Here is a 12,899-nt window from a genome sequence, read left to right as displayed (position 1 = left end):
AGAATCATCTGCACGGACAGGGAGGGATGAAGAAGGGAACGGAGCCGGTGCAGACGGGTTTCAGCCCTGCTTTCTTTTCTTTTTGCGTCTCATGCTCCTTCCCTCGGCTCACCAGGTCTCCCGCTTCTCTGCGCTGCGCATGAGGCTGTTTTCCCAAAGGGAATGGTGTGACAGGGGTGGATCGGGGGACGCACTGTTGAACCAGCTTCAGCTCGCCTCTCCCGAGTTTCTTCCCCAGCCTCGGTGACCTGAAATACTTTTGCGCCAGGAACACTGCGGCTGAGACGCCGCGTCCTGCGTGCAGGTCAGGCGCTGCTCCCCCAAGCCAGGGTCTTGGTGCTCCCCTTTTTTTGCTCATTGACCAGCTCTGTGACAGCTTTGTTGGGGGGGGTGTCTGTGTGTGCATGGAAAGACAAGCGCTCAGATTTTATCCAGGTGCTCCCTCCCACATCCTGACACATTAATGTTCCACCCAGTGTGGGGGGGGAGAGCATGCCTCCCGCCATCAAAAAATGATCCAGTCTTCTGTTGAAGCGGCATGGGGATCCTGTCCCCCCTCCCCCAAGGGATCAGCACAATCCCTTTATCCCCAAATGGCTTGCTTTTTTCACCGCAAAAGCTGGCAACGAGCGATGACGAGGCAGAGCAGCCAGAACCCAGCCAGGTGATGGCCGTCATCATGGCTAGTAGACGCCGCGAGATCTCTCCTCCATACGTGCGGCTGATCCTTTGAGTCATGTTGAATAAAAGGTGGTGACCGCGCAAAATGCCCCTTAACGCACTGCTGGAATAGCAGTGGCTGAAGCGAGCAGGCACCCAGCACGAGGAAATGGTGAATTGGCCCCCAGCGTCTTAGGAGCAATTTCATCAGGGCATCAAGTAGCGTGGGGTCTTTCATCAGGAGCCCCGCTAACAACGGGGAGTGTGCTGGGTTTATTATGCACATTAAAAAAAACACAGAAAACACCTGGCTGGTTCTGCATGTATAGCAGGGTTCCTCAACCTCAGCCCCTTTAAGATGGGTGGACTTCGACTCCCGGAATTCCCCAGCCAGCCATGTTGAAGCCCACCCATCTTAAAGCGGCTGAAGTTGAGGAATCCTGATGTATAGAGCATGCATTCGTTTTCCTACAAACTTCTCCTGGCCTGAATCTATGGGACCTGTTTTATTTCGGAAGAAAATAAAATTGACCCAGTCCTTAAATCGTTGGATCATCTCTGCTAAAATATTAGCAACGAAACGATGCAGAATCGAGCCGGATGTCCGTGTCTCTAGAGGTCCAGGACTCAAAAACCAACGGAGCTCCTTTTGATGGGATATTCAGAGATGGATCCCTCTGGACTTAGCGACTGGGTTTGGCTCACCATGATTCGCGTGCCTCAAATTCACCTGGCCCGTTTCTAAATCTTCCAGATCTTGGGGGGGTGAGCTCTGCAAGGGAATTGCATACTGGGGGAAGAGGTTCGCTGTGCCCCCCACTGCCACCCCCATTTCCTAGGCCAGCGTTTCTCAACCTCAGCCACCTTAAGGTGTGTGGACTTCTGAAATTAAGGGAACTGGCGGAGGTGGCGAAACTGACGACTTTGAGGGAATAAAAGACTTTGACTGGCTTCGTTTCTACTTGGAAACTTCTTTTGGGCTTTTTGCTTGCAATTGAAAGAAATGAAACTTTAATTTTGGGTTTGATGACTGATATTTTTCATGGTTATAGAAATACTTTCTATTAGCTTAAGCATTAGAGTAAGAGGTGACTGTATTATATATTTGTACCTGTACCAAAAAAGTTGGAAGTTATCCTTTTTCTTTCTTTTTACTTTTTCTTTTTTCTGCTTTAAATTTCACTTTTTCTGATTTTCTCTTTTTTTGAACCTATTTTTTCTCTTTCCTTATATTTCATTCTTTGTTGAAATTTAAAGTTCTTTCAAAAGATGCATGGACTTCAACTCCCAGAATTCCCCAGCCAGCATGCTGGCTGGGGAATTCTGGGAGTTGAAGTCCATACATCTTAAAGCGACTGAGGTTGAGAAACACAGGCCTAGGCAATTACTAACCCTGGTTAGCTCGCAGAAAGGAAGGGAGCTACTGGTGCTTGGTGGAAATCAGCAGGAGGAAAAAGACCGATGCCATCAAGACCGTTTTTATTGAAATGAATTTATTATCATGTTGCAGCAGAATTAAAAATATACAAAAAGTTTGTGGTATACAAAAGAGTCTTGATACAGGACTTGGTTCCGCCTCGCCTCTCACATATCTGCATGGAGAGTTTGCAGAAGGCGTATCGGATGTATGCGCGGTACGGGGGGACAAGATCACAGACCCTGGGTGGAGGCGGAACGGAAGGTATTTGGGGGTCTGGGAAAAATATCAGAGCGATGCCCGCAGGGTCACTAACCCGCTCTGCTCTGCCCGTCACCCAACCCAGCGTACCTCAAAGTGGCCAGCCAAGTCAAACGGGATTCTTGCACGTTCTGGGGCGTCCTACCTCTCTAGGCAACCCTTCCCCAGCCTGACTACAACCTCCAGCATCCTCTCCCAGCACAGGGTGGGGAGGATGTGCGTTGCAGCTGGCCACCGCTAGAGGCTGAACAGCTGGATTCAGAAGGTTGCCCGCTTCCTTTTTTAAACAGTTAGCCCCACCCGGCCTCTCTCCAGGTGATACCACCACCCTGGGATGCCAACGATTGTAGCTCAGTATGTGCGCGCAGAGCCCTTCGGTCACCCAGACACACGAAGCAAGGCTTTCGAAAAGAAATCCACGTTCTTACCCATTGTAGGAGGCGGGGAGTTGGGTTGGTGGATGGTGGCCAATGATCAGGAGGAGTCTGCAGCTCACGGAGGCCTCTGCCTTTCCATGAAATGGGTTCGCTGGGAAAGGGGAGCACCGGACTCCTCCTGAACTTTGCCACGTCCTCCCCAGCGTCTTGCCTCTCCCCACTGGACCAGACTGCGACGCAGGCCCCGACGCCACATTCAAATTCCGCCTGGGGGCTTCCCTCCTCCCAGGCAGGCTCGAACAGGGAAAAAGGAATAGCACCACAAAATGAAATGAGAGCCCCACAAAGCCTTCCGCAATCCACTGACTTCAGATGGGTCGCGCTACCACTCCCAGGGTCCCTTTCCGACCCAGCCCAACAGCACCAGGTTAGAGAAGACGGTTTTAATCTTTTCTCAAGGATCCCTTCTGTGTCCCCCGGAGCTGGGCGTCTGCTTCCTTGCAGGAGAGAAGGTGGGGGGGCATTCAATAACCAGCAAACAGGACACCCCACCCACTTTGTATGGTTAATTTAGCCCTGTTTTCCACTTCGGTTACAGATCAAATAATGTTGCACGGGGAGGGAGAGACTAGATTGCTTTAGCAAGCCCTTTTGGTCATTACGCGGGTCTAGCTTGGATCACCTTATTCCAAGAAGGACGCACCAATTTATGTACACAAGCATCCGCTGACATATGCCCCCTCCCCAACTTCAGGGAGAATAACACAACCCCAAAAATCCACCGTAGGATCTTTGGGTGCACAATCCATCTCTTGACCTTCACGTCCTCGCCCTGTTGAGTATCTTTGCACGTACTTCAGGGGAACGTGGTCAGCTAGGGATGGGCGTGGGGGGAGAAGGACTTCCACCCTTCCGTTGTTCTGAGAGTATTGCAAGAGTTGCGAGAACTGGCAGCCCCAAAGGCTAGAAGATCCATGGCCCAGATGCATAGAGATGGGGCCTCTTTAGGCAGATGGAGCTTCTCTCTCCCCTTCCAGGGTGTTATTGTTAACATGGTGGGTTTTTTGGTTTCTGCCCAGAAGCCTCTTAGCCCTTCTGAAAAGCCCCCGGAAAGGGATTTTGATACCACTGCAAAGCAGGAGGTGCATTTCCTGCACACAGAGAAGGCAGCCCCTCCCTCAATCCCGGGACTGCCCAGCCCTTCACAATCTCTTGCCCCCCAGCACAGCATACCTCGATGTCCATCTAACCCAGTGTTTCTCAACCTTGGCGACTTGAAGATGGCTGGACTTCAACTCCCAGAATTCCCCAGCCAGCCATGCTGGCTGGGGAATTCTGGGAGTTGAAGTCCAGCCATCTTCAAGTCGCCAAGGTTGAGAAACACTGATCTATGCTGAAGGCCATGAGAAGAACACTGCCCTCCTTACCAAGAAAATATGTGCTGCCGGGGAAACAGGACATTTTGCTCTAAGAAATAATGGCACGTTGCACCAAATTCCTACCCCCCCCCCGATTTGCTCTTTCTCTTCCTAGTCATAAGTCTGCATGCCTACCTTCCCTCCTGGGGGGTACTCAGAGTATGGTCAAGAGTCCACGTAAGGAACAGGTGGAGCTTCAGTTGCAGCCTCTTGGCTGCCATCTTGACTTTTTTGACCACACGCTCCCTCCCTCCCTTCTGTCTCCGCTCATCCGAACCAGGAAGAGATGTCCTGGGCACAGCCGGGCAGTTCAATTTCCCAACGGTTGTCTTTGACCATTGCAGGGGCAATCCAAAGCAGCTTCTCTGCACCTTCCTAGGGGGGCACATCTCTTGAATTGGGGGGCAGCACCAGGGGAACCTTTCATCCAGCTTGTGCCCCCGTCTCACACGTGGGGCTGGCCTTGGGCAGGTCCTTTTAACAGGATCCTTCCGGACTGGACACAGGTGAGAAGTAGGGGGAGCTTTCAGAGCAGTCCAACAGGTTCCCACAAATTCCAACCCCATTTGTTGCGTGTCTTGGTCAGTGTTGGCTGCTTTTCTTCTGTGTAGGTTCACTCTTCTTCCCTCATGCCCTGGCCACCTCCCGGGTAGACTACTGTAATGCACTCTACATGGGGCTGCCCTTGAAGACTACCTGGAAGCTTTAGCTGGTACAGAATGTGGCGGCGCAGGCAGTTATGTGCCCACCTAGATCAACGCACGTCACACCTCTGCTCCGCGAGCTGCATTGGCTGCCAGTCTGCTTCTGGGTCCAATTCAAGGTGCTGGTTTTGACCTTTAAAGCCCTTCATGGCATGGGGCCGGGTAACCTGAGGGACCGCCTCCCCCCGATCGCATCTGCCCGTCCCATCAGGTCTGGCAGAAGAGGCATGCTGCAGGTCCCGTCTGCTAAGGAGCTACACCTGGCAGGACCCAGGAGACGGGCTTTCTCTGCCGTGGCACCTGCCCTGTGGAACATCACCCCCCCCCCCAAGGTGAGATTGGCCCCATCTCTGCCAACTTTCCAGAAGTTCCTTAAAACCTGGTTGTGTCAACAGGCCTGGGGGTTGCACAGGAATGGTGATCTGATGAGGGGGCTCCATTGTTCATCATCTGACGCTCTCTCTTAGCCTTTTCATAATAATGTTCATTTTTGAATGTTTTTAGAACTGTTTTTATGGCTGTTTGTATGCCACCCAGAGTCACGTCCTGTGAGAGAGGGGGCCATAGAAATATGATAAATAAATAAATGAATGAATAAATGAATAAATAAATAATAAATAAATAAATAAGCTGAGCCTTCCCTGAAGTATTGTAACGGTAGCATCACGTTATGTCTGTGGTGCCAACAGTGCTGTGGTTTGTAATCGGGCCAGACTCTGGTTGGAAGATCATTGCGCACCCAGGCCTTTGCTGACGATCTGATGGAGGGCAGGGGGCTGATTCCCCCAGACCCAATTATCTAAGCTTAAGAACCACAGACGAGCTAAGCTTGACCAGATCAAAACGCTTCCGGTCCTATCTTTTGACCCAGAGCGGCCGCACACTGCAACATTTCTCTCTGCAGCGTCTTCAGCCCCCGAGAACTTCTTGCACCCATAACCCGCTTCTTCCTTCACTCGTAAAGGGGTCTGGTTAGAAACGCCATAAAGCCCAGCCAAGCAGAGGCGCAGGAGGAGGGGGCGCACGCTCCTTGAACTAACTTGGGGCTCTGCTGCGGAGGGAATTCTCAATGGGAGGATTTAGTCTGAAAGGAAATGAGGCAGGCTCCTCAGAGCATGTCCAAAGTTCTTTTCCCCACCCACTAGGAAATTAGCCCTCATGCATCAGGGGTTCAGGAGCGGTAACGGACATGGAGCCTACAAACGTGTCCATGCAACACACAGGCTGGTTCACAGTGTGCACATAACCTGGTTGCCGAGCTCATCCATTTTCTGAAGTTGCACAATACATTAAACCAGTGTTTCTCAACCTGGGGAACTTTAAGATGGGTGGACTTCAACTCCCAGAATTCCCCAGCCAGCATGGCTGGCTGGGGAATTCTGGGAGTTGAAGTCCACCCATCTTAAAGTTCCCCAGGTTGAGAAACACTGCATTAAACTATAAACAAAGCCCCCAGGCTGGATTTGCGCAATCTGCTAATCCACAGAAAAACGTAACCAAGGTTAGCATCAACCAGTTTTAGCCTCTGGGGAAAAGGTCTTTCTCTAACCTGGGTAGCTGTGTTACATGAACACACCTGTGTATCCTTCTGCCTGCAGGGATGAGTCCCCGCAGCGTGGGGCAGGGGGGAGGGAGGGCAAGCTATGCCTGTGGGAAATTGCCCAAACGCTCTTGCCTTCAGCACTGTACCGCTGCCCTTTCTGCACCTCCATCTGCTTCAGAGGGCGGTGTGCCATCCTGCAGAGACCCCAGGCTGTATGCACCGTGGCAACCAGACCAGGTACGTGCCAGCCTGGTGTCCTTCAGAACCCCTGACTAAAATCTCTGGGCATCGTAGTCCTTAAACGCATAAAAGGCACCAGCTTTGGGAAGGCTGCATTATAACAACGATGGCAAACACGAGATCCTGTAACTGCATTCACACAACCCATTTCGCTTGGTTACTGAGCTAACCCATTTTCAGGATTAGTGCAATGCACTGAGCTCGAAACTAACCAAATGGGTGGAATCACGTATTAAGCCCCACCAAAATGCCTAAACAGTCAGTGATGGCTTTCTCACAACATGCTAAATGGGTTAACCTTGGTTAATATTGTGTGGCTTTGGGTGCTGCAGAAACTGGTAAAGTGGCTTAGCTCAATAACCAGGTTAAGGCTGTGGTGGGAAAGCACTCACGGTGTTCTAGCAGACGGAGCCCAGCTCAATAGCAGGATTTCAGAACTTGGTTGATCTCAAAGGGCTAAACAGGTTCTGACCTGGTTAGAGCAGGAGCGGAGACCACAAGGAAAGCCAGCGTCTGTCGGCTAGATTGGGAAGCGAAAGAATAACACCAAAAAGGAAAAAAGGGGAAAAAAGGCAGTGACAAGCCACTTCCACACCATTACCATGAAAATTACATGGGTGTGTCCATGAAGTCATCAGAGTTCAAGTTCTACTTGGAGACTTCATTTACGGAAGAAATTAACTTCTGGAAGAAATAAGGTTATTTACTGCAAGCGACCGGGGAAGCTGGCATTGCAAAGAGAGCTCATCTGATTTGCAATTTAAAAATGCAGCTGGGCTTTCCTACTTGAGTTTCCCTCAACTTGCAGCCCCGTTCTCCAAACCCAGTAAGCCACATGCCAGACGCGCCCATTGGAGACAGGACAGAAAAATACACGCCGTTAAGAAAAAAGCGTGCAAAAATGTGTATTTTGGGAGAAATGTTGTGCCAATGCCTGAAAACTTGGGGATGGGGATGGGCTTTTAAAAAAAAAGCTCTCCAACCCTTCCCCCCCGCCCCCGCCTGGAAAAATGCAAAAGTGAGCAAAATCAAACATGGGATGTTTTTGTCAAAACTTCTGCTCTAGCCCGGGTCATTCCTCCCTAGCCCCCTCCCGTGTGATTGAATTTCAGAGCCAGCTTTCCGAACCATCTTGTCCGGGGGCTGGAAGAGACTTGACAGTTAAGGAGGCTCCCTGATGGATAATCAAACGCTGAAGCAAGACGGTTGGAGCCCTCCCCTTCCTCTTGGGGGGCTGGCAGAATCTGGGGACTCACAGCTGCCACCAACCTTTGCCATCGCTCAGGAACAGATGGCAGAGGCGCCAATCTGCCACAGACAACACGAACCCTCTGCTCGCGGCTTCCTTCAAGGGGCCCATGGAAGGTGGCTTATTGTACAGGCTGTTCAGGACAAAGAATAAGCAGGGCTGGTCCTGAGCAGCCAGCCAGGCGGCAGAGATGGTGGCCTGGTCCTCCATCTGCTGACCTCCACTCTCTGCCAATCGGTTCGGGCCAATTGGGTTCTTCTGGATGTTCCCAAAATAACACAAGGAAGCTCGTCTGAGCTTTCTCACCCTGTCCCATGCGAGGTTTCTCACAGCTTCAGCTCAGTCTGCAGAAAAGGAGACTCGGGGGAGACGTGAAACGGATGTCTAAGTACACAAAGGGAAGTTGCAGGGAAGACAAACAAGTTTTGTTCTCCATGGCCACAGAAGCCAGGACCAGCAATAACAAATATAAGTCACAGATTCCCAGATTTCCTTTAAATATAGGGGGAAAACCTCCCAACAGTAAGATCTGTCCACCAGTGGAACTCTCACCCTGTGGAGATTAGGGGTTCTCCACCTCTGGAGGCTGTTAAAAAGATGCTGGAGATCCACCTCTCCTGGATGGTTTAATTGGTTTTCCTGAACATTGCAGAGGGTTGAGTTAGATGATCCCTCTGGTCCCTTTCAATGCAACAATTCCATCATTTTCCTGCTTTCCCCCCCCCCCCTATATAGATAAACTCCATTATGGAGGGGAAGGTGGAATCGAAAGAGGAGGATGAAAGAAGTCCATCGCCATCACTTCCAGCAGTTCATGGTGCTTCTTCCATCCTTCCTCTTGCCTGTTGGACCATGCCACCTCCTATCTCCTACTTAGTGTCTCCCCAGCTGCAATTCCTCCTCTCTACAACATAAGCAAGTTCTCAGCCTCCAGCCTCCATCACTATTTCATTCAAGTACTGTACATCTCTGTGGCCCCCATTCCCCAAAACACATTGCATGACCCTTCTCCTTTCTTCTCCCGCTTCTGTCTAGATGCCAGAAGATGACCTTCCATGGTTGAGCAGCCTTTCCTAGACTTGGTCCCCCGGCTACTTGGCTCTGCTGCACTAAGGCTGACCAACCGCCAGCTAGGGTGCCTGAGCCACCTGGGTGCTATTCCCACGTTGAATGAGATCTTGACTTAAAAAAAAAAAATAGCAGGCAGCGAGAGCTTAGCTTCATTGATTGCCGTGCCTAGTTGGGCCCTCAGGAAAGCTGAGATCTTTGAGTGCGTCCTGGGATTGACAATTTCTAGGTAAATCTCAAAGCACCAGTGGTTCATTCTGGAGAAAGCACAGAGTCCTTTTCCTGCGAGGTCTCCGGACCACTCTTGTCACCGAACACTTGCTAGAGAATAGGGGAACATGGCAAAGCCTGCCGAAAGTCAGATCCCAAGATTTGGATCCCAGAAAGCGATGAAAGAGTGGCCCCCGGGCAGGAACCTTGCAATCACCTGCAAGATTTATGAAAACAAACCTCTCAGTCCTCAGTGCTTCGATGGAACTTTAAACTGTTGTCTTGGCTGATCTTGACAAAGATAAGCAGGGGTTGGACCCAGTGCCAGGGCTGTGAGCAACAAGAAAGCACTTTTGCATTTCTAGAAAACCACGTGGATGCATCTGTGAGGCCACCAGCGGCTGAGCTCAGTTCAAGGGCAACTTCAGCTTTATTTTGAATGCAAGGATGAAGAGACGGCCAGTTGGGGTGTCACTGCAGGTTTCTAAATCATTGGCCATAAATGATCCAGGGCTTCTGCCTATCAGTTAAAATCCCCCCCCCCCCAAATACTGGGTAGCTAAAGCAAGGGAGAGTTTTGCACCAAAAGATTGGTGAACTTGGTTCTGGCACCTGTTTCGAATTCCTGACTAAGCCTCTCTCAGCCTCTCCTGTCCCTTAATTCGTAGCACCTGCCTGCCTGTAACTACCTTGTAACTCGGTCCCATCGATAAAACACAGGATATTGGCGGAGATTACACAAGGCCAAAGTCTGCCCAGCTTTGCTGTTGTTGAGGTAGATAGTTTTAACCTTGAATGGAATCCAGCCGAGGGATTCTCACAAGCATGCTGGTGATGGGAGAGGCAAATAAAACAGGTCAGAATTATTTATGCCGTTGTTTTCATCTTCAGGTGCAAGACCATTTTTTAATTTTCTCAGCCACCAATATCCTTCTCGTTCCCTTCCATCCCACGCACCCCTTCTTCCCGCTGATGTGGGGCACAAACGGGCTTCACGAAAGACCCCGAGCCCTTCCCCTCAGTCTTTTTACTTCACCAGCAGAATGCCCTACCGAGTGCCAGTTTGCACAATGCCCACGTTTTCCTGTTTCCAAGCTGAAGAATTTGCTTCCTGCCCCCATCATTTCCCCTAAGGAGAAAAAAATATTTTCATAGTGAAAATTTGCTGGGTTGCCATCCCTGCTCTTAACCTCCAGAAACTCACAGACGCAACACGGGGGAAAGGACCGTCGAGGAGTGTGTAAGGACGCCATCTTGGCACTGCGCAATTCAATAACGGACCAGTTTTGCTACTTCAGCTCCCCAACTGAATTTCTAGCCCTTGTTGAGGCACGATGGGCGGGGGGGGGGGGTGAACCAGGTTCACACTTTGCACGTGTCTCCAGCCCCATCAAAATACCAACTTTCTAATTTGCACCAATTCTAATTGCATCATATGAGTCCCTTTGCCACATAAGGTGAATCCCAGAGAATGCACAGGTGCCCTTCACTTTGGGGTGATGGTTATGGGGTCTTCGGTCTGATGTCATTCCAGAAAACGTCAAGCTAGATGCTCTGATTTAGTATTAAATACCTTTAAAACGGTGTTTTTCCAGCTTGGCAACTTTAAGATGTGTGGACTTCAACTCCCAGAATTCCCCGGCCAGCATGGGAAATGAAACTCTCTTTGCTTGAGGGAGAATAAAGGAAAATGGCTGAACTTGGACTGGAGGGGACTTTGGATTTGTTCAAGAACTTATTTCATAATCTATCTTATCCATTTGCAGTCCGATAAATTTAATCCCTGTTAGATGTCACACCTGTTAACACTTGGGTTTATAGCATCAACCTGGGATTTCTTTCCCCCCTATTTTAAATATACCTACACTAAAAAAAAAATTAAATCATTAAAAAGAGCCACTCCTTACATTTTTTGGAATGTTATTGGTCTAATTCTATAGACGTCTTTCCAGCATAAGCCTCCCCGAATTCCATCAGGTCTGCATCTAGGAATTCAGACAAAGGGGGGGAAATCACTTCCGGTACGTGTCTTGCAGGAGAATCACGATCTCACCACGCTTTTAATTTCAGTGACTTAGTGCTCAGTTCCCACCAAATGATTCCTCAACAGCTCTACATCAAGTCACTGCTATTCAGGGATGCACATGGGGGGGGGGGGCACATCAAAAAAGCGAAGAGGGTGGCCGTGACTGCGCAACGGAGGCCCCCACTCCTTTTTGCATGTGTCACATCTGCACACGTGCAGGCTGGGGCTTCAATTGCACGGTGGTGCCTGCCCTCTTGACTTTGTGGATTCCCATGGTGGATCCCCATGCCTCCCCCTACACAACTGAAATCAGACTGTGAGCTCCTTGGGGGAGGGGTCTGTCCCACTAGTGTTTGCAATTCCCCAAAAGTGCCGTGCAAATGAGAACACGTTTGTGCTCTTGCATGGAATACTCTTCCATGCTCCAGCTGTCTCATCAGAGATTCCTTAGAAATGCACTAGCACAGCGTTTCTCAACCTTGGCAGCTTTAAGCTGTATGGACTTCAACTCCCAGAATTCCCCAGCCAGCATGGCTGGCTGGGGAATTCTGGGAGTTGAAGTCCATACAGCTTAAAGCTGCTGAGGTTGAGAAACCTTGCCCTACCAGTTATCAGATGCCATCGCTGACCTACTTAAGGTCCCCTTTGGGTTAAACAGAGAAAACACTCTCTATTGTTTTTTCTACTACATTGATACTACCTGCTAACCACGGATAGTCCTGGAAGCCAACAAGACCTTTGGCATTTCTAGCTGAGAGCTGTTGGGATCTGACCCAGCCAGGTAGCACCGGCCTTGGAGCTATCTCAGACTACAGTCCCAACGACTCCCAGCCAGTACGGCTAATGGCCTTGCTGGCTGGAGTGATGGGAACTGTAGTCCAGTCATCCAGAAGGCTGTGAGCTTGAGATGTCCCGAATAGAGAACGAGCCCTAATTTGGCACCATTTAGCTAATTCCCAGGATTCCTTGGAGGGAGTTCGAATGATAATTAGTGTTTCTCCCCCTGGTGGCTTCTCTTGGGATGGCAGCTCCTAGAATGCCCAGAATTCCTTTGGACGCTCAGCTTTGGAGCTGAGAATTCTGGGAGTTGGATTCCCACCACATCTGCAGCCTGCCTGTGGGAAGGCTAATACTAATAACCCTCCTGCAATAATAAACCTAATAACCCCCCTTTAATACTCACTCCAACTTGGGTTTTAATGGCACACTTTCTGTCAGTGGGTCCTGGAATCGGATCAGCTCTTTCTGGAAGCCCTCTTGTTCATCTGGAATCCACACGGAGGTTTACCAACAGACGTGGGAATGGGTGCAATTCATCCTCACGGTGTCCCCCCCAGTCCGTGAAATGAGGACACCCAACGGCGCTCCAGACCCCCTCCCGGGACCTCCCAAGCAGCTACTGCTTGATGGTCTGCTGTCTTGGGGGGGTCTTTCTGCTCAGCTTGAGGGGATACAAAATGGGGTGAACAGTCCTGCTTTTCAATGCCAGCTTTGGCTTCCTGCATGAGAACTTGTCAGCCCCCTGGTCCTGTCCGAGCAGAAGCAAGCACCCAGCGATATCCCAGTCCTGGCACCAAATCCCTAACCCCAATGCCAGGAAGTTGCCCGCAGCCTAAAATTCATTCCTCCTCCTGCCCTACAGCCATCCCCCCCCCCCGCAGGGCTCCCTTGGGTTCTGCAATTCTCACCGTCCCCTGCCCATCACAGAGGTGCCACCCTCTGCGCG

The sequence above is a fragment of the Python bivittatus genome, unplaced genomic scaffold (assembly GCF_059951505.1).
Source record: "Python bivittatus isolate LINGU-HERP-01145 unplaced genomic scaffold, Pbiv_v1 ctg000700_np1212, whole genome shotgun sequence".
In the NCBI taxonomy this organism is placed as follows: domain Eukaryota; kingdom Metazoa; phylum Chordata; class Lepidosauria; order Squamata; family Pythonidae; genus Python; species Python bivittatus.
This window is presented reverse-complemented; position numbering follows the sequence as displayed.